The sequence below is a fragment of the Melozone crissalis genome, unplaced genomic scaffold (genome assembly GCF_028551555.1).
Source record: "Melozone crissalis strain CALT ecotype California unplaced genomic scaffold, PUWL_Pcris_2 ptg000066l_1, whole genome shotgun sequence".
In the NCBI taxonomy this organism is placed as follows: domain Eukaryota; kingdom Metazoa; phylum Chordata; class Aves; order Passeriformes; family Passerellidae; genus Melozone; species Melozone crissalis.
In genome coordinates, this window is record NW_026535844.1 from 2,341,206 (window position 1) to 2,364,305 (window position 23,100).

The 23,100-nt window shown below is 50.4% G+C and overlaps 1 pseudogene; it reads right to left on the minus strand.

Annotated features, from left to right (window-relative positions):
• The window catches only part of LOC128945551 (uncharacterized), a 1,882,792-nt pseudogene that overhangs the window by 1,740,281 nt on the left and 119,411 nt on the right, over positions 1-23,100 (minus strand).

The following is a 23,100-nucleotide window of genomic DNA, read 5'->3' on the forward strand; positions in this document are numbered from 1 at the left end:
GAGAATCACCTGAAACTCAGGAGAAGTCCAGCCAGGCCGAGAGGTGGGACAGCTTCCAAGGCTGTTGTTGCAAAAAGGGCACGGTGCCCCTTCTTCTTCTCCTTGGGCTCAGTGCAGCATACAGAAAACAACACCTGTGAGAACAATGGCTTAGCAACGCTCTCAGTTCTCAGGCACATGACTTTCTCCCTTGGAGCCAGAGATTTCAGACAGGGGGGTCTTCTCTTCAGTGGTCCGCCAATGACGATTGTGAGGCAGATGAGGGAAAATTCGGACAGACTCTCACACGACCCCATGACTCGCGATTGTCTTGAGGGATCTTCATCAGCAGAACTCTGGAGCATCATTGATGAGTCTGCAGAACTTGCCGTACGTTGGTAGTATAACCCGGAAAAATAGGGATGATAGAAAGAGAGGAAAAAGAGAGTGATAGAAGGAAAAGAAAGGACAGGAGAAGGAGGGGGAAAGGGAAACAATAAACAAACATAATATTGATTATCATAATAATTTTCACAAATGGTTGATTAATTAAAACAATATTACTTTTAAAACAATATTTAAAAGGTTAAAACCAGTCACAAATAATCAAAAGCAAAAGCAATCAACACATATTAATAGAAGCATTAACTTTAAAAAATTATTTTCTAAAACAATTCACTAAAAATCGAACGTAATTTCCACAAAATCATAAATGGAAATCAAGGATTATTCCAAAACACATAGGCTTCATTCATTGACAATTGCCTTGTGTCAAATGTCATGGGGATGTCCACAGTGTAGAGGACATCAGCCAAGTTGTGTGCATTAACTATAAACATCAATCTTGTCAGCTATTCCATGCTCCAATTAATAATGAATAGGACTACTGATAAAACCAAACTGAATTAGTATCAAAAGGATAACAATGGGATGAGACTGTTCAGGACACCCATGTGTCCTAGGGTGACGTTATGATGCTTGTATCCCCATTCATATGTTCTGTGCCTTTAAGACTGTCTCTGTAATGTGAAAGTTTTGTTTGGGTTTTTCTTATCAAGGACACGGAGACGGGGCAGTGCATAGTTCTGCTTTCACCTTTTTGCTTTGCTCTCTCTATCTCTCTCTGGCTCTTACTTCTGCTTCACTTCTGCTTGCTTTTGCTCCTGCTCATTAACTAGTTTAGCTAAACAGTCCGAATTCCTTCCTGGCTTCCTGGACTGTTTCTCCTTTCCTTTTTTCAACCTTCTCAAACCTGCTCCAGACTGGGACCTGGGAACACCGAGAGTTTGCACCTTGTGGCTGCAGCAGCTGCCCCAGCGCCGGAGGGACTGAGAACAGAGCGACCACCCCCGAGAGAGACTTTCTGAATTTGTCACCTTTTTCAGAGCGGTGTCATGAGGTATTGTTCATTCTGTGTGCTGGGGGTCCTGTGCCTGTTAAATAAACAGGTTCTTTCCACTGCTCTCTGAGGAATTCTTCTCAAACCGGTTGGGGGGAGGGGCTGTGTGGGTTTGCTTTCTGGAGGGGCCCCCTTTGGAGATTCTCTACCAAATTTACCCTAAACCAGGACAAAATTTGGCGCCCAACACGTGGGGCTCGAGAGAGAGTGGAAAAACCCTGTTTTGAGTGCATTTTGGTTGCCATTACTCTGTGTTTGTATACCTGTTTTGAGTGCATTTTGGTTGCCATTACTCTGTGTTTGTATAAAGCAGTTAATAGCCATGCTTTTTGAATTCATAATGTGTGTTGGGCTGAAGGCTTGCATGCATTTCTGGTCCCTAAGGTTTTTTCAGATTTTAATACCTCTATGGTCCCTAGGTTTATTTTCTTACCCAGAAATAGCTTTAATATTGTCCCTAATATGTAGTTTTTAGAGCAGAGGGGCAGTGACCAGAATAGCTATCCTGCTGGGCTTGGTGGTAATGATGTGTAAAAAAGTTTATAAACATGCTGGGGTCTGCTCCAGGTATGAATGGTTCATGGCTATGGTTATGCAATCAGTTTGTTAGAGGAGGAGCAGCAGGGGATCAGGCATTTCAGCCTTTGCTTTCCTTCTTCTCCTATGAATCTGTTGCATCAATATTGAAGGATGTTGAGTTTCCCCTGAACGTTAAAGAGACCATCTTTCTGGTATTCAATCTGGTAACCTTCCTCTATACAGCCTGCTGCTTCTCTAGGATGAGGGCTGAGATTTCTAGATGGGCTGATGAGACCCCTGACTCAGGAGTAGACCCCGGTGTGGAAAATCCTAAGTGGTGTGGGAAATGGGAGGATATGGGCCAAATCCTGAAGGAATTCTCTGACCCTATAGTGTGGGATTTTCCCCATGAGCAAATTCACAACCCAGCTGAGGTGGGGAAATATCTGAAAGAGAAGTCCCAGGATGAGCCTAAGGAGAGGAAGGTCATTGCAGTGAGCTGGCCCCTGGCTTGTGCTCATCGCACACTGCTAGATACTGTCGGGCAGCAGACAGAGGCAGGGGGGCAGGGAGATAAATCAGCAGCTATCCCAGTGACTCAGGCTGCAGCCAACAGCCCAGGCTCGAAGCCAGCAGCTAAACCAGATAGTGAGCCTAAGCCAGCAGCTAAACCAGAAAATAAGCCTCAACCAATGGCTGTTGCTGCCAGTACTACAAGTGGGAAATGCATGGACAAGACCAATCGCCCAGTGGATGATGAGGATGATGATGATGAAGGAGAAGGAACCTCAATGCCTCCTGACATAAAATCAGGAGTCAAAGCAGCAGGTGCAAGATCAGATGCAAATACTGAGTCTTTTTCCCTGAAGGAGCTTTGTGGCTTACGGAAGGATTACATGTGGGGACGGGGTCTGTTTCTATTGCTGATGTGAACGGGGGGTCACAGGATTTTACTTTGGTGGAATCTGAGGTGAGCCTGACTGGAAATGAGTGGAAGAAACACCCTATTGTGACTGGCCCAGAGGCCCCATGCATTTTAGGTATATACTTCCTCCGAAGTGGGTATTTCAAAGACCCAAAGGGACTCAGATGGACATTTGGGATAGCTGCTGTAGAGACAGAGGGTGTCAAGCAGTTGAACAGCTTACCTGGACTGACAGAAAACCCATCTGCAGTAGGACTTCTGAAGGGAGAAGAGCAACAGGTGCCAATTGCCACTTCCATAGTGCATCGACGACAGTATAGAACCACTCGAGATGCTGTGATCCCCATCCAAAAGATGATCCAAGAGCTGGAGAGTCAAGGTGTGGTCAGCAAGACCCACTCACTCTTCAACAAACCCATTTGGCCTGTGCGAAAATCTGAAGGAGAATGGAGATTGACTGTGGACTACCGTGCATTGAATGAAGTGACTCCACCACTGAGCGCTGCCGTGTCAGACATATTAGAGCTCCAGTACGATCTGGAGTCCAAGGCAGCAAAGTGCTTTGCCACTATAGACATTGCCAATGCATTTTTCTCCATTCCTCTGGCAGAAGAAGGCTGGCCTCAGTTTGCTTTCGCATGGAGGGGAGTGCAGTACACCTGGAACCGACTGCCCCAGGGGTGGAAGCACAGTCCCACCATCTTCCATGGACTGATCCAGGCTGCACTAGAAAGGGGTGAGGCTCCAGAACATCTGCAGTATATTGATGACATCATTGTGTGGGGGAACACAGCTGTGGAAGTGTTTGAGAAAGGGAAGGAAATCATCCAAATCCTCCTGGGAGCTGGTTTTGCCATTAAAAAGTCAAGGTAAAGGGACCAGCTTTGAGATTCAGTTCCTGGCAGTGAAGTGGCAAGATGGACTGTAGTAAACCCCATACATTTAGCAAAAGCACCATGGAGAATCTAACAAAAGGAATGCTGACACAGCAGCAAGGAAGCTTCCTGACTCCATGGACATCTGCCCTATAAATTGTCTCTATAACCATGTGAGGCAATGCCATGGTAGCCTTTACCTATCGGTCATTTTATGGTCCCCCTAATCCCTTGCCATTGGTCAAGTTTGGATACTTGCCAAGCCTATAAGGTAGCATACTGTACCCTACTAGCTCAGAAGAAGAAGAGCTGAGACCCTTCGCGGACTCCCAAATAAAGCCTTCTCTGTGGAACAGCTTCTGCCTTCTCCTTCTCCTCTCTCCGTCTGCTGCTGCCTCAAGCCCGGGGCTCCACTACCTAGCAAACAAAAAGCTGAGGTCCTAAGAGCTGCTAATCACTATAAAGCTGAATATCACCAGGCTTGCTAGAAAGGTAGCCCCGCGGCATTGCCCTGAGCTGGCTTCGGGCACCCGGTCCCTCCTCAGGGATTGAGATCCTGAGCACCAAGGCTCTGCTTCATGAAAAGGTTGATCGGAGGACTTATTAATGGACAGCATCAGATTCCTACAGACATAATCAACAAGATCACAGCAATGTCTCCACCCACCAATAGGAAAGAAACACAAGCTTTCCTAGGTGCCATAGGCTTTTGGAGAATGCACATTCCTGAGTCTAGTCAGATCGTGAGCCCTCTTTACCTGGTCACGTGCAAGAAGAACGAGTTCCACTGGGGCCCTGAGCAGCAACAAGCCTTTGCACAGATCAAGCAGGAGATTGCTCATGTAGTTGCCCTTGGCCAGTCAGGACAGGACCAGAGGTGAAGAACGTGCTCTACTCTGCAGTCGGGAACCATGGCTTGACCTGGAGCCTTTGGCAGAAGGTGCCTGGGGAGACTCGAGGCCGACCACTGGGATTTTGGAGTCGAAGCTACAGAGGGTGAGAAGCCAACTACACTCCCACAGAGAAGGAAACCTTGGCTGCCTATGAAGGAGTCCAGGCTGCCTCAGAGGTGATTGGCACGGAAGCACAACTCCTCCTGGCACCCCGACTACCGGTGCTGGGGTGGATGTTCAAAGGAAAGGTTCCCTCCCCCGACCACACCACTGACGCTACATGGAGTAAACGGATTGCTCTTATCACACAGTGCGCCCGTACTGGAAACCTGAATTGCCCTGGGATTTTGGAGATAATTACAAATTGGCCAGAAGGTGAGAACTTTGGTCTTACTGATGAAGAGGAACAAGAACCAGTGACACGTGCTGAAGAGGCTCCTCCCTATAACCAACTGCCCCCAGAGGAAACGCGCTACACTCTTTTCACTGACGGTTCCTGTCGCCTCGCAGGGATGGACCAGAAGTGGAAAGCAGCCGTATGGAGCCCCACACGACAGGTTGCAGAGGCCGCTGAAGGAGAAGGTGGATCAAGTCAACTTACAGAATTCAAAGCCATTTAGCTGGCCCTGGACAATGCTAAGGGAGAGAAATGGCCAAAGCTCTACCTCTACACTGATTCATGGATGGTAGCCAATGCTCTGTGGGGATGCTGGAGAGGTGGAAAGAGGCCAACTGGCAGTGTAGGTGTCATGGTTTGATGCTGGCACAATGCCAGTGTCCCCATGAAAATATATGCTCCCTGGTGTCTGCTGTGAGATGTGACCAGGAATAAGCAAAGCAGGCCCCCACCTTTAATAACTAAACTACAACTCTAAGTAACAAGAAACACACAGGGAAAATGAAAACTTTCCAAAAACATTTCCTCCCCCTCCCACCAGATTTCCAATACATCTATCCCCCAAATCACCAACTCTCGGTCCATCATCACCCTTTAGGTAATCAATTCTCAGTTCATCAAGGGGAGAGGAATCCTTCTTGTGCCATAGGCTTCCCCAGGAAACACCGCTGAAACCTCGTGTGTTTCCACGTCACTTGTGGCACTGCCTGGAGAACATCTGCCATCGTGACCTCTTCCTTCCATGTCCAGTGCTCTCACCACTGCACATGGACCAGAGCTGCTTCTAGGGTTGTCCTTTTAAGGATGCTTTGTCCCGTTCTAAAAAGGGCACAGTCTCACCTTTGGGACACTTGTGCCCCCCAAATTTCACCCCCTGAGGCCGAGGGGTACCAACACTGAACCCTCTTGGCTCTGAGCCATTGCCTCCCCCTGGATGCAGTCTCTGTGTCACAGGAAACATGGTTCTGTCCATGGCCATACAGGAAAAGTCCAGCTAAGGCCACTCCGTCATCTCTTCCCACCTAAGATTCTTCTCTACTCTCCTGACATCTTTCACTTGCCCAGACCTTCACACTTGCACATTTCCTTCTTCCATTTCATCTCTTATCTCTCTTCTAGGAAAGGTTAATGTTCTGCAAAGTTTTCCTTGTCTGAAAAAGGGTTAAAAGCTCGGGCTCTGCCCACCCAAAGCTCCCACAGCTGCCGGACCCCTTCTCGCTGCATCCCCCCGCCCTTCTCCGCCAGCTGGGCTGTGCTGCCAGCACAGGATATCAAATTTCACGGTGGCACATGCGCGCTCTCTCTCTCTGTGTCCTGGGGCGGAGGTGTGGCTGCCCAATGCCTCTCGATGCTCTTCCACCCTTCCATCCTCCGGCCAGGCCTACCTCACCCAGCCCCAAACCAGCCAGGAGCTGGGCAGGGGAGGTCCGACCTGCTTCCCTCACTGGAACCCTAGAGAGCTTCCCCCAGGAGTGGTCTGCTTTTTAACCCCTGTGTTCTCAGAGGCGTATCCAATGTCCCCAGCAGCAAACCAGGTGCCAATATTCAAATATTGGCCTGACCACTTCATATCCCAGAAAACTAACTTCCTCTCAAGCCACGACATCTATATAATCTCAGTCCAGTTTATCCCAGTCTGTAGGAACCCAGTCCATTTGATCCCAATCCATATTTGATCCCAGTCCATATTTGATCCCTGTCCATAGCTTATCCTAGTCCATATTTGATCCCAGTCCATAAAATCTGTCATATTTGATCCCAGTCCAAAGTTGATCCCAGTCCTGATTTGATCCCAGTCCAGTTTATCCCAGTCCATAGTTGATTTTAGTCCATATTTGATCCCAGTCCATTTTTTATCCCAATTCATATTTGATCCCAGCCTGTATTTGATCTCAGTCTATATAAGCTCAGTCCAGTTTATCTCACACTGTAGGATTCCAATCAATAGTTGATCCCAGTCCATATTTGATCCCAGTGAATAGCTGATCCCAGTCTGTATTTGATCCCAGTCCATACTTGATCCCAGTCCATACTTGATCCAAGTCCATATTTGATCCCAGTCCATATTTGATCCCAGTCCCTGTTTGATCCTAGTCCATATTTGATCCCAACCCCTATTTGATCCTAGTCCATGTTTGATCCCAGTCTGTATTGCCCTGCACACATTCCAAAAGTCTGCAATTCCAGCTCCCAGCCAGGAAAAGATGTTCCTGCCCTTGAAGGGAAAGGGAGCAAAATCCTATGGAGACATTTCCCTGCCAGCCTTCAGGACTTCAGCTCCTGGGACTGGGAATTAAAATAATAATTGGGAAATAAAATAATAAATAATCAGGGGAGGGTCTGTGGGGACAGAGGGGTCATCTAAATCAGGGCAGGGGTCAATTAAATCAGGGCAGGGTCAATTAAATCAGGGAAGGGGACAGCTAAATCAGGGCAGGGGTCAATTAAATCAGGGCAGGGGTCAAATAAATCAAAGCAGGGTCAATTAAATCAGGGAAGGGGACAGATAAATCGGGCAGGGGTCAATTAAATCAGGGGAAGGGGAATTAAAGCAGGGAAAGGGTAAATCAAATCAGGGGAGGGGTCAATTCAGGGGAGGGGTCAATTAAATCAGGGAAAGGTCAATTAAATCAGGGGAGGGTATTGGGTGGTCCCTGAGACAATTAAATATAGGGAGAGTCTCTGGTGGTGCCTGGGTCAATTAAATCAGGGCAGGGTCTCTGGTGGTCCGTGGGTCCAGGGAGGCACCGAGAGAGAAACAGAGCAGGCAAAGAGAGGCAGGAGAGAAAAGGGGACACCAAGACAATGAGCTGAGAAGGTGGCACTCTGCAAACAGAACTGCATCAGACTGAACATGAACAGGAGAGAAATCACTAAGTCTCAGAGTTTTATTTGTTGTCAAATACATCCCACACACCCAGCCCCACACAATCACTATCCCACCACTCTAATTGAGATCCCGTGACTCTAAATCATTACCCAACCTCATGTCAGCCTGATGGCTGCGGAATCGAGCAAGTTTGGCATGGGACTGAGTTTTTTGAGGTGGGTTTGAGCTCTTTTTGGGGTAAGATTGAGCTGTTTTCACTGGGATTTGAGTGGTTTGGAGGTGACAGATCTATTCCTCTTGGCTTTTGCAGTGCAAAGAGATGGAGAATAGAAAAAAATTAAGGTGAAATTAAAAGTAGAAGAAGCCAGGTGTGTTCTCAACATGGATCACAGGGAATGTGGCTCACCTGAGCTGTGCCCAAAGTGCCTCCTCCAGTGGGGGATGGAGCTGGAGCAGTGCATGAAGCTCTGCCCGCACTCGGGGCACTCGCAAGGCTTCCCTTACTGGTGCCTCCGTTGGTGTTTGGTCAAGCTAGAGCTGTTGGAGAAGCTCTTCCCACACTGGGGACACTCGTAGGGCCTCTCCCCTGTGTGGATGCGCCGGTGAGTGATGAGGGTGGAGTTGTACTTGAATCCCTTCCCGCAGTCGGGGCATTGGAAGGGCCTCTCCTCTCTGTGAATCCGATAGTGCTGGAAGAGAATGGAGCTGTTCTGAAACCCCTTCCCACACTTGGAACACTCATGGGGCCTCTCCGTAGTGTGGGTCCTCTGGTGCGTGATCAGGCCAGAGCTCTGGCTGAAGCACATCCCACACTCGGAGCACTTGTATGGCCTTTCTCCAGTGTGGGTCCTCTGGTGGTTGATCAGGTGGGAGCTCTGGCTGAAGCACTTCCCACACTCCCCACATTCATAGGGCTTCTCTCCAGTGTGGGTCCTCCGGTGCTGTTTTAGGTTGGACCTCTGGCTGAAGCTCTTCCCACATTCCCCACACTCGTAGGGCTGTTCCCCAGTGTGGGTCCTCTGGTGCTGGTTCAAGTGAGAGCTCCGGCTGAAGCTCTTCCCACACTTGGAACACTCATAGGACTTCTCTCCAGTGTGGGTTCTCTGGTGCCTGATCAGGTGGGAACTCCAGCTGAAGCTCGTCCCACACTCCCCACACTCGTAGGGCCGTTCCTCAGTGTGGATCCTCTGGTGCACAATCAGGTCGCAGCTCAACCTGAAGGTCTTCCCACACTCCACACGTGTGGGGCTTCTCCCCATCATGGAGCTGCTCATGGAGCACCAGCTCCGAGCACTGGCTCCATCTCCGGCTGCCTTCCCAGCCCAGGCTGGCTCTTTCCCCCTCAGATCCCCGCCAGCTGCCTTTGCAGCCCCTCCTCGTGCAGCATCTCTGGGGCTTTTTCTCCCTGTTGGCTTCCTGTGCCGTGGAACCACTCAAAACGGCCTCTTCCACCAGGTTCTGCTTCGGGCATTTGTCCTCCCTGCTCTCCATGCTCAGCTCCTGCTCTGGGGGAGGAAGGACAAGGACAGGATGGGATTTGCCTCCATGCCACAGGCAAGGGCAAGGAGATCCCCCTTCAGCAAGGGCTGAGCGGCAGCCGGGGCCGTGCTGGGCTGGGAGATGGAGCAGCAGAGAGGGGAAAGGGGCACTGACTTCCTCCTCACCTGCCTCAGTGTCCCGGGGCATCTTCCTCTTCTTCGCAGCCTCCCTGGGGCTGGCAATGGGAAATCCTGGTTTGGGGAAAACAAGGGATGAGTGCGTTTGTAGGAGCATCGGGGAGTAGGACAGTCGGGACGGACGGAGACGAGAGATCTCTGCAGCCAGGTCGTGGAAGTTGTGGTTTATTGCAAAGGGCCTGGGTGCAGGGCCCTGCTTGGAGCTGCCAGCCAAAGCTCAGAGCAGGCCCGAGAGAAGAGAGGGGTAGAGAGGGTGAGAGGGTAAGAGAGTAAGAGGAGAAGAGCATAAGAGAGTAAGGGTCCCGTTACAATACAATCAATTTTCTTCTGTGTTGAATATTCTATTTCTCACTTACCAATCTACTACAAGAGACAAATCCTATAGCATTTACATACAGCCTGTAAAAATCATTACATCACCATACTGTGTTACATTTTAAACCCTAAAAACTCCTCCTTGGATCCCTTCTATTGAGCTAGTGGGGTCTGCTCTGACCCTTGGATCTGTCTGCAAGCAGAGGGAATTGTTTCATCAAAAGGGGATTACCTTCAGTTGGGCCACACCATTTTTTTCCAGTTGTTCACTAAATGAGGTATCTCAAAGCTTGCTTTCATTTCAATCTTCCTTATACTTTTTATGTTCACAAAATCTTTTGCCAGACAATCGTATTTATAAGGCTTACCTGTTTCATCTTCCCCAGAACACATTGAGTTTGAAGGTCCCTCTGCCCAAGTCCATCTCTGCAAGTCACCGGCCATCTGGGCTCCAGATAAACCTCCCAAACACCCAGATTCAGCCCTGAAAAAGCCTTCCAGGAGTTCCCCGTCACTGTTCCCTCTCCTCTGGTGATCGGAGGTTTACCCCACGGAGACCCCGTGGCTTGGGGTCACGCTTGGATTGGGGGTCCCCCTTCTCCTCGGTGCCCGCCCTGCCCAGGCTGTGGCAGTCCCAGAAATGCCAAAAGCTCCCCCTGCTTTGCTCTCCCCATTTTGGGATGCCGGGGCTTTTTGGGCTCCTGGGCTCCCTTCTCCCCTCATTCCCTGCTTTGGGCTGTGAATGAGATGAGGGCTGGTTGTCCCAGACCTGCCAAGTGAGTGCTGGAGTCTCCCACGCTGCGTTTCCAACTTTCCTCGAGGGAAGCAGCCAGTAAAGAGACACAGTGAGTGATAAGAGGAGTGAGAGAATCCCCCGGGGTAACTGGGACTGGGTCTCAGAGAGGGGCTGGACCCCTCGGAGGAAGGGAGCAGAGGAGTTTCCGAGCCAAATCCACTAGGAAATGGGACAAAAGGGGCTCCTAAAAATGCTGTTGGTTTGAGGGATAAGAGAGCCCAAGAGCATCCAGAATTAAAACCTGCTGGATTGAGGAATTAACATTCCAAGAGCATCCACGGTTGAGCAAAATTCTGCCGGATTGAGGATATGCTCAAGAGCATCTGGGGTTGGACAGCACAGCAGGGTTGAGGGATATCCAAGAGCACGGGGACTGGCAAGAAACACCTAAACTTGTAATAGGTGATGTGAAAGTGTAGTATATGGTACAGATAATTCATGCTATTAATGTATAAAATATTGTAAAATCCACATTATGTCTTTTGACCATCCTGGCCAGGAGCAGTGTCTTATTCATATACATCTAGTTCCTGGACTTGGTTGAGATAAACATCGGGGTGTTTAATGTAAGAATAGAAGCTTCCAGGGCAATAATCGCTGGCTTCCCCGGGTCACCAGGTCCAGCCAAGAGTGATTAACGCCTTGACGATTACAGCTACCACAATGATCCACAGCCCCACCCTGATGCATGTGAATGCTGACTTCCCCAGAGTCTACTGACAACATCAGACACCTGGACTGAGTCTTTGTCCACCTCTGCACATGTAAGACACGGTTATGCATGGGAAGAGACACAAAGAACATTCGGTCATCTCTGCCTCGAGCAGAGTGAACTGTAAAAGAACTCACTGGGTCAGGCAGCATTTGTGAGCAGGGGGAGACTCTGACATTTGGAGCTCAGATCTGTGTTCACCCAGCACCGAACCCGGGCTCAACGCTGACCCTTGGCTGTGGTAGTGTGGATGACCGAACTTCTGTCTTGCAGGAAAATTAATAAATCTTTGCTAAATTTTCTTATAAGTTTGGCTCTCGATTTGATCATTCATAACAAAAGGTACCTTATTGTTGTCTTGTTGTGTGTGAGAGTGAGTCACACACAAAATCAGCCCTTCCCTGGTGGGTGGGAAGGGGGGGCTGTGGCATAAGGTATAGGTGACCTGCAAACAGGCCATTGTCCCATGCGTGGGTGGGGGCTGAGGCTAAAGAGTGTGAGTGACACACAAATTAGCCTCATAGGTGAAGGAGGCAGCAGAGTCAGGGCCCTCCCAGGAGGCCAGGAGATACTGAGACCCAGAGGCCAACCCCAAGGTGAGGGGGGGGCCACAGGGACCCACGATTATCTGTCAACAGAGATCCACTCTGTGTCCTGAGGGTGTGAAAGAATGTGTGGAAATGAATGAGAAATAAAAGTGAGTGAATGTAGATGAATGAAAGTATAGGTAATGTAGATTGTGTATTTTAAGCTTCACTATATTTCCTTGAAGGGAGGTGTATTGTACTGAAAGTAGTATGAGAAAAAAGTTTTTTATTTTTGTGTGTGTAGTTGAAAGAAAAGTTGTATTTAGGTTGTTAGTGAAAGTGAAATACAGAGGAAGAAGATTAATAGATAAGATCTTGAAAATGTTTGGTAGATAGGGACAGGCGATCAGAAGATCACGCACTATGACGGAAAGCGGCAGGATTCCTTTTCCCCTTATCCCCTGAGATAAGAGATCACCCTAGGAATGTACCTAGGAATGTAGCCCCCCTAACGATAGTAATGCCGGCAACTTTCCACTCCTTACTAACCATAGATGGTACTGCAGACCCCCTCTGACACAGAGAAGCCCCTTAGACTATAAAACCCCACAAGATGAGACAATAAAGGCCTTTGACCATCTACCACATTGGTGTCTGCATGCTCTTTGGCCCGAGCGACCCTGATGAGTTTGGGTCGCCGTGCTGCTCCTCAAAACCAGGTTGCTTTGCCTTATATCAGAAGGCAACAACTGGTGCCGACACCCGGGAGGGAGCTCGGGTAACGGGGATCGCCTGGACGAGAGACAGTGGCTGCAGCGGTGGGACCGTCTGCAGGGGGGTACGCCTCCGGACCAGCGTGGACCATGGAAGCCATAGCGAAGGTCGTACGTCAGCTACATGCACAATGGGGTATTGAGTGTAAGCTTAAAGACCTATGTCTTGCATTACCAAGACTGATTAAGCTTGGGGCCATAGAAAGCCCAATAGATATCCTCCATCCGGAGGCTTGGGATAATTGTACAAAGGCTCTGGCCGAGGAAGCCATGTCCTCAGGCTCAGGGAAAGCCCTAAAATCGTGGGGCAGAGTTATCCAGGCTCTGCAAAAAGCTCGACAAGAGCAAGAAACGTGGAAAGCCGCGCGAACTTGTTTATTAGCCACGCTGCAGCTGGGGGTGGGCGCGGCAACGCAGGCCACGGAGGATTTTGATCAGATTGGTGGCACGGAACCGCGAACGCCGGATTCCCCCGAGCAGACCGACTTACCATCGTGGCAGGGAACACGCATGGACGTTTTGGCAGGGGCTCATGGAGGAGGTGCAGAACACGGCCGGATTGTCAGACTCCGTAGAGATTGGTAAAAACGCCCCCCCACCCTATGAGCTTGAAAATGGCGCCGAACCGCGTGTTCAGGGCGGAAAGGAGGACGCGGAGGGCAGAAATGCAGTCAGCCTGCTTAACAACGCATGCGCGGGCGAGCGGGGAGATGCGGCGGCCCCCGCGGAGGAGCGTAAGACCAATCAGAGCGCTCAGTTCACATTAGGTCCTTATAGGGCAAGGACCTCCCCCAGCAGGAGGCGGGGGGACCCCAGGGGGAGGGAACGGCCCAACCCCCGAAGGAAGGGGCGGGGTCGGAGCCTGAGAAAACGGCAGAGCAGCCCGGAAACGTCCAGCCAGTCGACTTCCGGCTTGGACTCTGACTCGAGCTCCGAGCTCAAGAGGGGATCGGGGAGTTCCGACTTGGATTCTAGTTTTAACAGAAAGAAAGCAGCGGCATGTAAGGTCACTAGTCACAGCGCTCCTGCGTGGGTTAAGGGGATATCAGAGAAAGATCGAACCCCGCTTACAGACTGGCGGAAAATAAAAATAGCGTGCGCGGAATGGGCTCCATCTGCCACACTGGTGTTCCTGGTCTGTGTAGGGGGAGCAGGCGGCAACCAAAGGAACTATTCCCTGGTAAACCCAAAAGACGTACAGGCAATTATTAAAGCGATTGCAGACGAGGGAATTAATTCTGCCATGGTTTCCACACTCATTGACAGCGTTTTTGGCGGGGACAATATGCTACCTTTTGATATTAAGCAGACTTGAAGGATGATTTTCGATGGGGCAGGGATGATCATTTTTAAACAGGAGTGGGAGGACAACTGTATAAAGCAGCTAGCTTTGGTAACCGGAGCTGACCATCCACTGCATGGCTCCAGCATACAGAGGCTAATGGGCACAGACCCCCCTATGATCACCCCCCAGGTGCAGGCTGAGGGCCTGCAGGCCCATGAGGTTATGACAACAACCCGTGCTGCCCGAGAAGCCATCCGTGTTGCTTCCAAAGTAATAGCCAAACCCTCGCCATGGTCATGTATAAAACAGAGTGAGAATGAGAGCTTCACTCAGTTCGTGGACTGACTTCAGGCAGCATTAGATTCCTCTGCATTACCCTCAGAGGCTAAGGGTCCTGTGCTGGCAGAGTGCCTACGCCAGCAATGCAACTTGGCCACCAAAGACATTTTAAGATCACTGCCGCAGGGGTCTAATATAGCTTCCATGATCAGACACGTTGCAAAGGAAGAACATCTAGCTCCCATCCAAGCCGCAGTTCACACTGCAATAACCAGTGTGATGGCATGCCTTAAGTGTGGCCAGGCAGGCCACTTGGCAGTAAACTGCCCCCAGCCAGGACGCCTACCAGCAGCTGCTCCACCACGCCAGGGGAGACTTAAGGGACCATGTTGGGCATGTGGAAGGAAGGGGCATTTAGCTAAGGAATGCAGATCCAGACCTCAGGGAAATGGGAGAGGGAGGGGGCAGCCGGGCCGTATCCAGCCTCCTCCCACCTGGAACATGCAGAGGCCCACCTACAGCAACCCCCAGTGGGGCAGGGGACCCTCATACCCCATGCCCCACAGGGAGCAGTCAGCTTCGCATCCCCGCCAGCAGCGCAATGGCAGAGTTGCGCAGCACTGCCAGCAGTACTTTCGCATTCTCCACCGCCACAAGCTGTGCCGGTGCCACAGGGCCAGCAGGGGACGCCCCAGAGCGGGACCCCTCGGTGGCCCTGGCCATGACAATAGGGAAGGAACCCCTGATGGTGTGGGGGACGTGCCGCCTTTATGGCAGTCAGGATCCCTACGTCATAGGGTTTCAGTTTTGGGCGGACACGGGATCAGACTGCACGATTTTTTCCCAAGCGCATTGGCCCGGACATTGGCAATTCAAAGAAGTCCCTCCAGTGAACGGAGTGGGAGGGCAGTCCCGGGCGTGGAAAAGCACCCAGCTGGTGGCTATAACACTTCACACGAAAAAGAGACCAGAACAGACAGTAGCAATCTACCCCTACATTTTGCAAAATTCTCCACCCCTGATAGGAAGGGACGTCCTTGCTATGCTAGGAGTCAGGATCAAAAATTTATCATGAGGGCCACTGCCATACACCCTCTGCTGCCAATCAAATTGACTTGGAAATCATCAGACCCCGTATGGGTTGAGCAGTGGCCCCCGACAGAGCCTCGAGCGGCAGCCTTGCTGGAACTGGTCGACCGCGAACTGCAAAAGAGTCACATAGAGCCCTCCATCAGCCCATGGAACACCCCTGTATTTGTGATCCCCAAAAGGTCTGGAGAAGGTTATCGCCTCATCCACGACCTGAGAGAAGTGAACAAGACAATCCGACCCATGGGTCCAGTTCAGACACTGCTACCCACGAACTCAGCCATCACCGAAGGGCAGCCATGCGCAGTGCTGGACATCAAAGACTGCTACTTTTCAATACCCCTGCACACTGAGGACAGAGAACGATTTGCCTTTTCTGTTGTGTTCCCAAACAGCAAGCGGCCCAACCTCCGCTTCAAATGGAGAGTATTACCACAAGGTCTAGTAGACAGCCCGACCATATGCCAAATCACCGTGGACAGAGCACTGACGCCAGTATGACACTCCTACTGCACTGCAACCATCATTCAATACATGGACGACATCCTAGTCGCTGCACCATCGGCAAACCAAGTAGATCACCTGGTGTCCACAATCACGGAAACCCTTCAGGCCAACGGCTTCGAGATCGCGAGCGCGAAGATCAAGAGAGGACCCTGCGTGACCTTCCTGGGAGTAGGGATCACAAGCTCCTACGTGACCCCCCCAAGGTGAAGGTCCGTTGAGACATCAAGACGCTCCACAACATGCAACGGCTGGTGGGATCGCTGCAGTGGCTTCGCAACATCGTCCAGATTCCTCCCGAGGTCATGAACCCTGTATATGACCTCCTGAAAGGAAAGCATCCCTGGGAACCCAAGGAGCTGACACCGCAAGCAACGAGCTCCCTCAACTTCATCGAAAGCCAGATGTCCACTGGCACACTTGCCAGGTGGAACCCAGTCATGCCACTGGACCTATACATCCACTTTACACCGAAGGGGGGAGTGGGAGCACTGGCCCAAGGACCTTCCGAAAAGTCCCGACCAATCCAATGGGTGGTCCTCGGAAGACCTGCACGTGCATTTTCCCCGGGAATCGAATGCATCGCTAACCTCATCATGAAAGGCAGGAAACTCGCCTTGAAACACCTAGGAACCGAGCCGACAAGAATCCACCTTCCTTTCCGCAAGCAGCCGACCACGGACGAGTCAACCACAATATCGGAGCACCTAGCCCTTGGTCTCACCGGCTTCAGAGGAGAAATCACCTACTCTGCCAGATCACCCTGGACTCAGCTGCTGACCATTGTCGACATAGACATGCTGCCAAAGGTCGTGGACCGACCGCAGCCAGGACCAACGGTCTTCACAGACGCTTCCTCCACGACTTCAACTGCAACAGCAGTGTGGCAGGCAGGAGAACAATGGCATTGTGTCAAAGCATGTGACCCCACACTGTCAGCACAACAGCTGGAGGCAGCAGCAGTGGTCTTGGCGTGCGGACTCTTCCAAGATGAACACCTCAACATCATAACGGACTCCATATTCGTGGCAAGGCTCTGCCTAGCCATGGCAGGACCAGGTGTGTCAACATCTGCAGCAGCCCTAAAGCTGGAAGAAGCATTCTCCTCATGGCAGGGCACAGTGTCAGTCATTCACATCAACAGCCACAACCCAGTCAAAGGTTACTTCCAGACCGGCAATGACAAAGCGGATACCGCAGCAAAAGGCGTATGGACTTTGCAGGAAGCTCATCAACTGCACGAGTCGCTCCACATCGGAGCCAAAGCACTGGCGAAGAGATGCGGAATCTCAACAGCGGATGCAAAACATGTGGTAGCCCCCTGCCCTCATTGCCAGAAGTCACCCCTATGGACCTGTGGGGTCAACCCGAGAGGTCTCAAGCCTTCAGAGATCTGGAAGTCGGACTTCACCTTGTGTCAACTGCTGAAGCCCCGAGCATGGCTTGCAGTGACAGTGGACACTTATAGCGGAACAATCATAGCCACATAGCACCACAAAACTAACTTCAAGGCCACAATTCAGCACTGGCTGGCAGCCATGGCTTGGCTTGGTATCCCCAAGCAGATCAAAACTGACAACGGTTCCAATTTCACCTCCAAACCAGTGCAAGAATTCGCCTCAAAATGCGGCATCACATTGGTGCAAGGTATCCCGTATAAAAGTACCGGGCAGGCCATAGTTGAGCGAGCAAATCAGACCCTGAAAACCAGGCTAGAAGTGTTGGCGAAAGCAGAGGGCTTTGCCAATTCCATTCCCCCAGGAGATCAGGTGCGTATACTGGCAACCGCTTTGCTAGCACTGAATCAATTCCCTAGGGGAGATGAAACAACAGTTCCGTTCAAAAACACTGGGCCACCCGAGCGCTAGAGGAAGGCCCGCAGGTTGTAATTAGAAATGAGCTAGGCGAATGGGAACGGGGCTGGAGGCTGATGCTCACAGGGCGAGGGTATGCAGCTGTCAAAAAGGACGGCAAAATCAGGTGGTGTCCACTTAGGTCAATCAAGCCCGACCTTCACAATGAGCAGAATGAGACTGATGAGAGTTACAAGTTTCTGTTTACAGGACATGCTTGTGGGGCGTCCTCATGACGCGTACATCCCCCTTCCAGAGGAAAGTGACAGACCACCAAGCCGCCAGGCAGCGCCCGAGAGACCCGCACAGGTGAGACCCAAGCATCAAAGGTGTTTCTGTGTGATTTTGCTGTTGGGGCTTGTCGCCAGAGGGCAAGCCAGCCCAGACCACTACCTCCATCGGCCATTCAGGTGGGTCATGTGACACCTTAGTAGTGACAAGGCGCTCAAAGAAATCACCACACCGAACACCCCATCCTTCATGCTCCGCATGACCGACCTGTTTCCAGGACAACCAAAGGTAGACCCCTATTCCCCACACGCCACACACATGTACCTATCCTACTGGTGCCCAGCTTCAAACCCAGGAAAAAGCTACTGCAATCACCCAGGGTGGGGATATTGTGGGCACTGGGGCTGTGAAACCATAGTTACAGATGCCAGACTGTCAGGGCCTGGGTGGGAGCCACAAGAACCTGACAAATTCTTACAGTTCACCTGGGCACCCACCGGCTGCAAAACACCCATCTTCCTCCAGGGAAGTTTCTATCGAAACTGCCATAAAATCCCTAAAATTCGGAAATGCACTGGCTATAACATGATGGTTTTGAGGCCAGATCACCCTAGTTGGGCCATAGGCAGAACGTGGACAGTAGTCCTTCAAGGGTCAAAAGAGAGGGGGAATGTGCGAATTATCAGGCTCCAACCATCGGCACCCTGAGCGGTTGGACCCAACAAAGTGATTAAAAGCACGCAGAAAGGGAGAAACGCGACCTACCCCAAAGCCTTGCCCACAAAGGTCACCAATATCCCGACCGGCCAGGCGGAAGCCTTTCAGATAGGCCGCTCAACCGGGTCAGACTCAGACCCAATCCTTCGCATGCTAGAAGCTACCTTTCAATCCCTGAACGAATCCAACCCTAACCTAACCGACTCCTGATGGCTTTGTTACGATGTTAAACCCCCCTTTTATGAAGAAGTCGATTTAAACACTCCCTTCAGTTACTCCACAGCCGACGCCCCTCACCAGTGCAGATGGGATACCCCCCGCAAAGGAATCACCCTGAGTCAAGTCACAGGCCAGGGCAGATGCTTTGGCAATGCAACCCTAGCTAGGCGGAAAGGCAACGTCTGCACCAAAGTTGTCAAGCCCGACAGGAAAAACAATAAGTGGGTAGTCCCATCTGCATCTGGGATGTGGGTTTGCCAGCGATCTGGAGTGAGCCCCTGTATGTTCCTTGCCAAATTCAATGACTCTAATGACTTTTGTGTCCAAGTTCTGATTGTTCCTAGGGTCCTGTACCACTCAGACGAAGAAGTGTACCACCTTTTTGAGGAACCTAGCTGGCTCCACAAAAGAGAAATAATAACAGGTATAACCATCGCAATGCTGCTCGGCCTGGGAGCAGCGGGAGCGGCAACGGGTGTCTCAGCCCTAGCGACCCAACACCAAGGACTGTCCCAACTGCAAATGACCATCAATGAGGACCTGCAAAGGATCGAGAAATCCATTTCCTTTCTAGAGAAGTCAGTCTCCTCACTCTCAGAAGTGGTCTTGCAGAACAGGCAAGGCCTGGACCTCCTGTTCATGCAGCAAGGAGGCCCGTGCGCTGCCTTGAAAGAGGAGTGGTGCTTCTATGCGGACCACATGGGGGTCGTCAGAGACTCCATGGCGGAACTCCGAAACAGACCGGCTCAGAGACAGAAAGACAGGGAAGCCCAACAGGGCTGATTCGAGTCGTGGTTCAACCAGTCTCCATGGCTCACCACCCTGATTTCTACCCTAATAGGCCCACTCACTATAATCTTACTAACCCTAATCTTTGGGCCTTGTATATTAAACAAACTGGTGCTATTCGTTAAAAGGCATTTAGAAACGGCTAACATTTTGTTTCTCGAGCGCCGACAATTACTTTAAGGCGTGCCTGTTACTAACACACTTGCAATTTTATACTAATTCTACTAACCCATGGAAATTTTGTAGCCTCTACATTTTTTAGCTTTGTAAGATTTTTACTAATCATGAAGGAGGGGGGAAATGTGGTAGATAGGGACAGGCGTTCGGAAGATCTCGCGATGTGACGGAAAGAGCAGGATTCCTTTTCCCCTAACCCCCTGAGATAAGAGATCACCCTAGGAATGTAACTAGGAATGTAGCCCCCCTAACAATAGTAATGCCAGTAACTTTCCACTCCTCACTAACCAGAGGTAGTACTCCAGACCCCCTCTGACGTAGAGAGACTCCTTAGACTATAAAACCCCACGAGATGGGACAATAAAGGCCTTTGACCATCCACCACATTGGTGTCTGCGTGCTCTGGCCCGAGCGACCCTGGTGGGTTTGGGTCGCCGTGCTGCACCTCGGAACCAGGTCGCTTTGCCTTCAGAAGGCAACATATAGCAAGCCTGACCAACTTCATAGCCTCCCAGCATTTCTCTTGCCCCAGCAAAGCTTGTGCCTCAGTACAAAGAAAAGGTCCCAGGCCCATAAACTCATTACAGTTATACCATGGAGAGGGTCTCCCAGCTGCCTCTGTACTGCCACACATTCGTTCACAAGCCCTTGCCAATGAGCATTAAATAACAACTGCTGATGTTGAGTAAAAATCAATTTAGTTATCCCACGACAATCATTCACTAAAAGAAGACTGGTATCAAAAATATAATCTAACATCTGTTTGGTTGGCTCACTTTTCACTCCAAATTGACTAACAGTAGACCTCAGCTGAGACAGCAATTTCCAATCAAGGGCTGTAATAGTAGCCTGCATGCCCCCTCCCTCCTGCAGATTGAATACAACAGGACAAGGCAGCTCGGTAGCAGCGCTGATAACTTCCTCATCCCCCTTTTCCATGGCTTCTCTTGCAAGCGCAGCCCACACCAACCTGCGCTCCCTTGCAATAGCCCCCGCTAGGTCGTTTTCCGCCCCAGGGATCAGCTCATTACTTTGCGGGAGCCTATCGGGTGGTCTTGGCCATGGCTCCTGTTCAGGGAGTGCGGAAGCCTCAAAAGTGCACTGTATAGCCTGGCTTGCTGAAGCAGAGGAGGGTGGCGAAGCAGGTAAGAAAACCGTCCTCATTGCAGGAGCTAATGGTGTCCCTCTCTCCTGATCGCAATCTTTATTATGCCCATGAGCAGCTGTTGCCTGATCAGCAGCTTTCTTCTTGGCCTGAAACTGCGGTAATTCATTGTGAACGACCCTCCATAATTTCCCTAACTTCTTGGCAGTTTTATCATCCTCTAAAGTAGCCTCCCATAATAAATCACCGAATTTACGCCACTCCGTTAACTCGTGAACCGTATGGGGGTTAATAAAAATTCCCTTATCATAGCCATAAGTCAATAGCCCTGGTAAATCCTTTTTTAAATCTATTCCACTAACCTGCCGTTTTTGTAAAAAGGCAGTTAACAAATCATATGCTGCTTGCCTTTCCATACCTAAATCGTCAGCGCTGTTGCAGCCTCTTCAAGGTCCGGCAGCAGTATCGGTCGGGCTCGCCTTTACGATCACCCGAGGCACAGCGCATCTCAGCTTCTTTTTTCTCCTCTTTTTTTTTTTCTCCGCGCTTTTCTGCCGTCCCAGCTGCTTCTCAGGACCCGACCCGTGTCTTCACTCCTCCGTGGTGCGTCGGAGTATCACGATCGGGGTTCACCATTTGAGGAAAGTGAAGGGAGACTTGCACATCTTGATTGATGAGCATCGGTCTCAGATTTATTGATCCAGCTTACACACTTTTATAGTAGTGTTAATTAAGCTCATACATATTGCAAAACCTGAGCTCATCATTGGTTACAGATTACATGCCAACCCCTCCTTTGTTGCTAATACCTGTGGTTTCTTGTTGAGGCTAATACTTGTTTTTCTCATCCTGCTGTTGACTTGTTATTGAGCCCCTCAAGGACTCCATGTTTTCCACCATGTTTTTCTCATCACTTACCCAAGGACACGGTATTTACTGTTTAAGGAAAAAGCCTGAGAACTTGCTGCTTACAGCTGCCTTTTACTTTTTAACCAGCTATATATGATCATGGCCTTTTCTCCTTCAAGCCATGTCTGAATAGAATTCTCCAACAATGGGATAACTGGGCAAACATAACAACAAGAAACACAAGGGCAAAACCAATGGCCAGAATATATCACACAAGAAAGGACAGTTTAGAATTCTGCCAGCAGCAGCTTTGCTGTGACAGGCCACAAGTGCAGTGCTCACAAGCTCCAGGCAAATGGTTCAAGGCAAAGCTGAGAACAGCAAATCAAATCCAAACCAGACAGAGAGTACCACAACAGCAGGAGAGAGAACAAGAACAGAGTAGAAGTGCAGTGATGCTGGCAGGCCGTTCACTGCAGAGGCTCTTTCTTCTCCAGCTCATAAAAACAACACAGAAACAAAGCCCTGAGCATGGAGCCACTCCTGTTCTCACGCCCTGTTTGGAAGGGCCATCGTGTCCCAGCCATGGGAGTGACAAGCACGATCCCTCACCTCCCGACTGACAGCAGCCATCTCTTCTTCAGCCATGCGTGTCTGTCTGACAACGTCCTGCGAAGTTCCTCCATCCATGTATTCCATCACCAGCCAGAGATCTCCATCAACAAGGAAGCTGGAAGAGGAAAGCAATGGCATGGAGATGAAAGTGCAGAGCTCAATTCCCCCATGGAAAAGCCTGGAGTGGAGTTTTGTTTCCAAGTCACTTGTCAGTGAGGACAGAATCAGATGGAAAGACATTCCTGCCAGGCTGCACAGCCCTTGGAATCTGCACAGTCTAAAGGAGAAGGAGACACCTGTGAGAAAGGAGAGGCCTTAGATGGCAAGCAGGTGAAAAATGCAGTTTAGCAACCGCCCAGATCAATGTGGAGCCACAACCCTTGGCCCCAGCTGGTTCAGCTTCTGAACTCGTCAGTTCCACCATTCCCTGCAGAACAAGGCAACACAACTGCCAGGGTTATCCAGGGGAGAAGGCCGTGCAGCACTTGGGACAAAAGCAGTCAGAAAACCTTTCAGAAAGTCCCTTCAGCAACAGGCAAGGCCAGTGAAAACTGGGCAAATGAGGCATTTCTGGACACAATAACATGATCTTCCTGGCATCTGTAGCAATGGAAAAGGGCTGGGAAGAAGAAGCCAAGGGAAATAATTTCTGCTGTGGTTCATCAGCACTTGTTGGAAGCTGGGGAGGAACTTGAAGGAAAAACCAAAGCAAAGCAACAAAGCACATGGAGGGAGTGAACTGCCAGGCTGTTGTTTTGGGAAGATGTGGCGG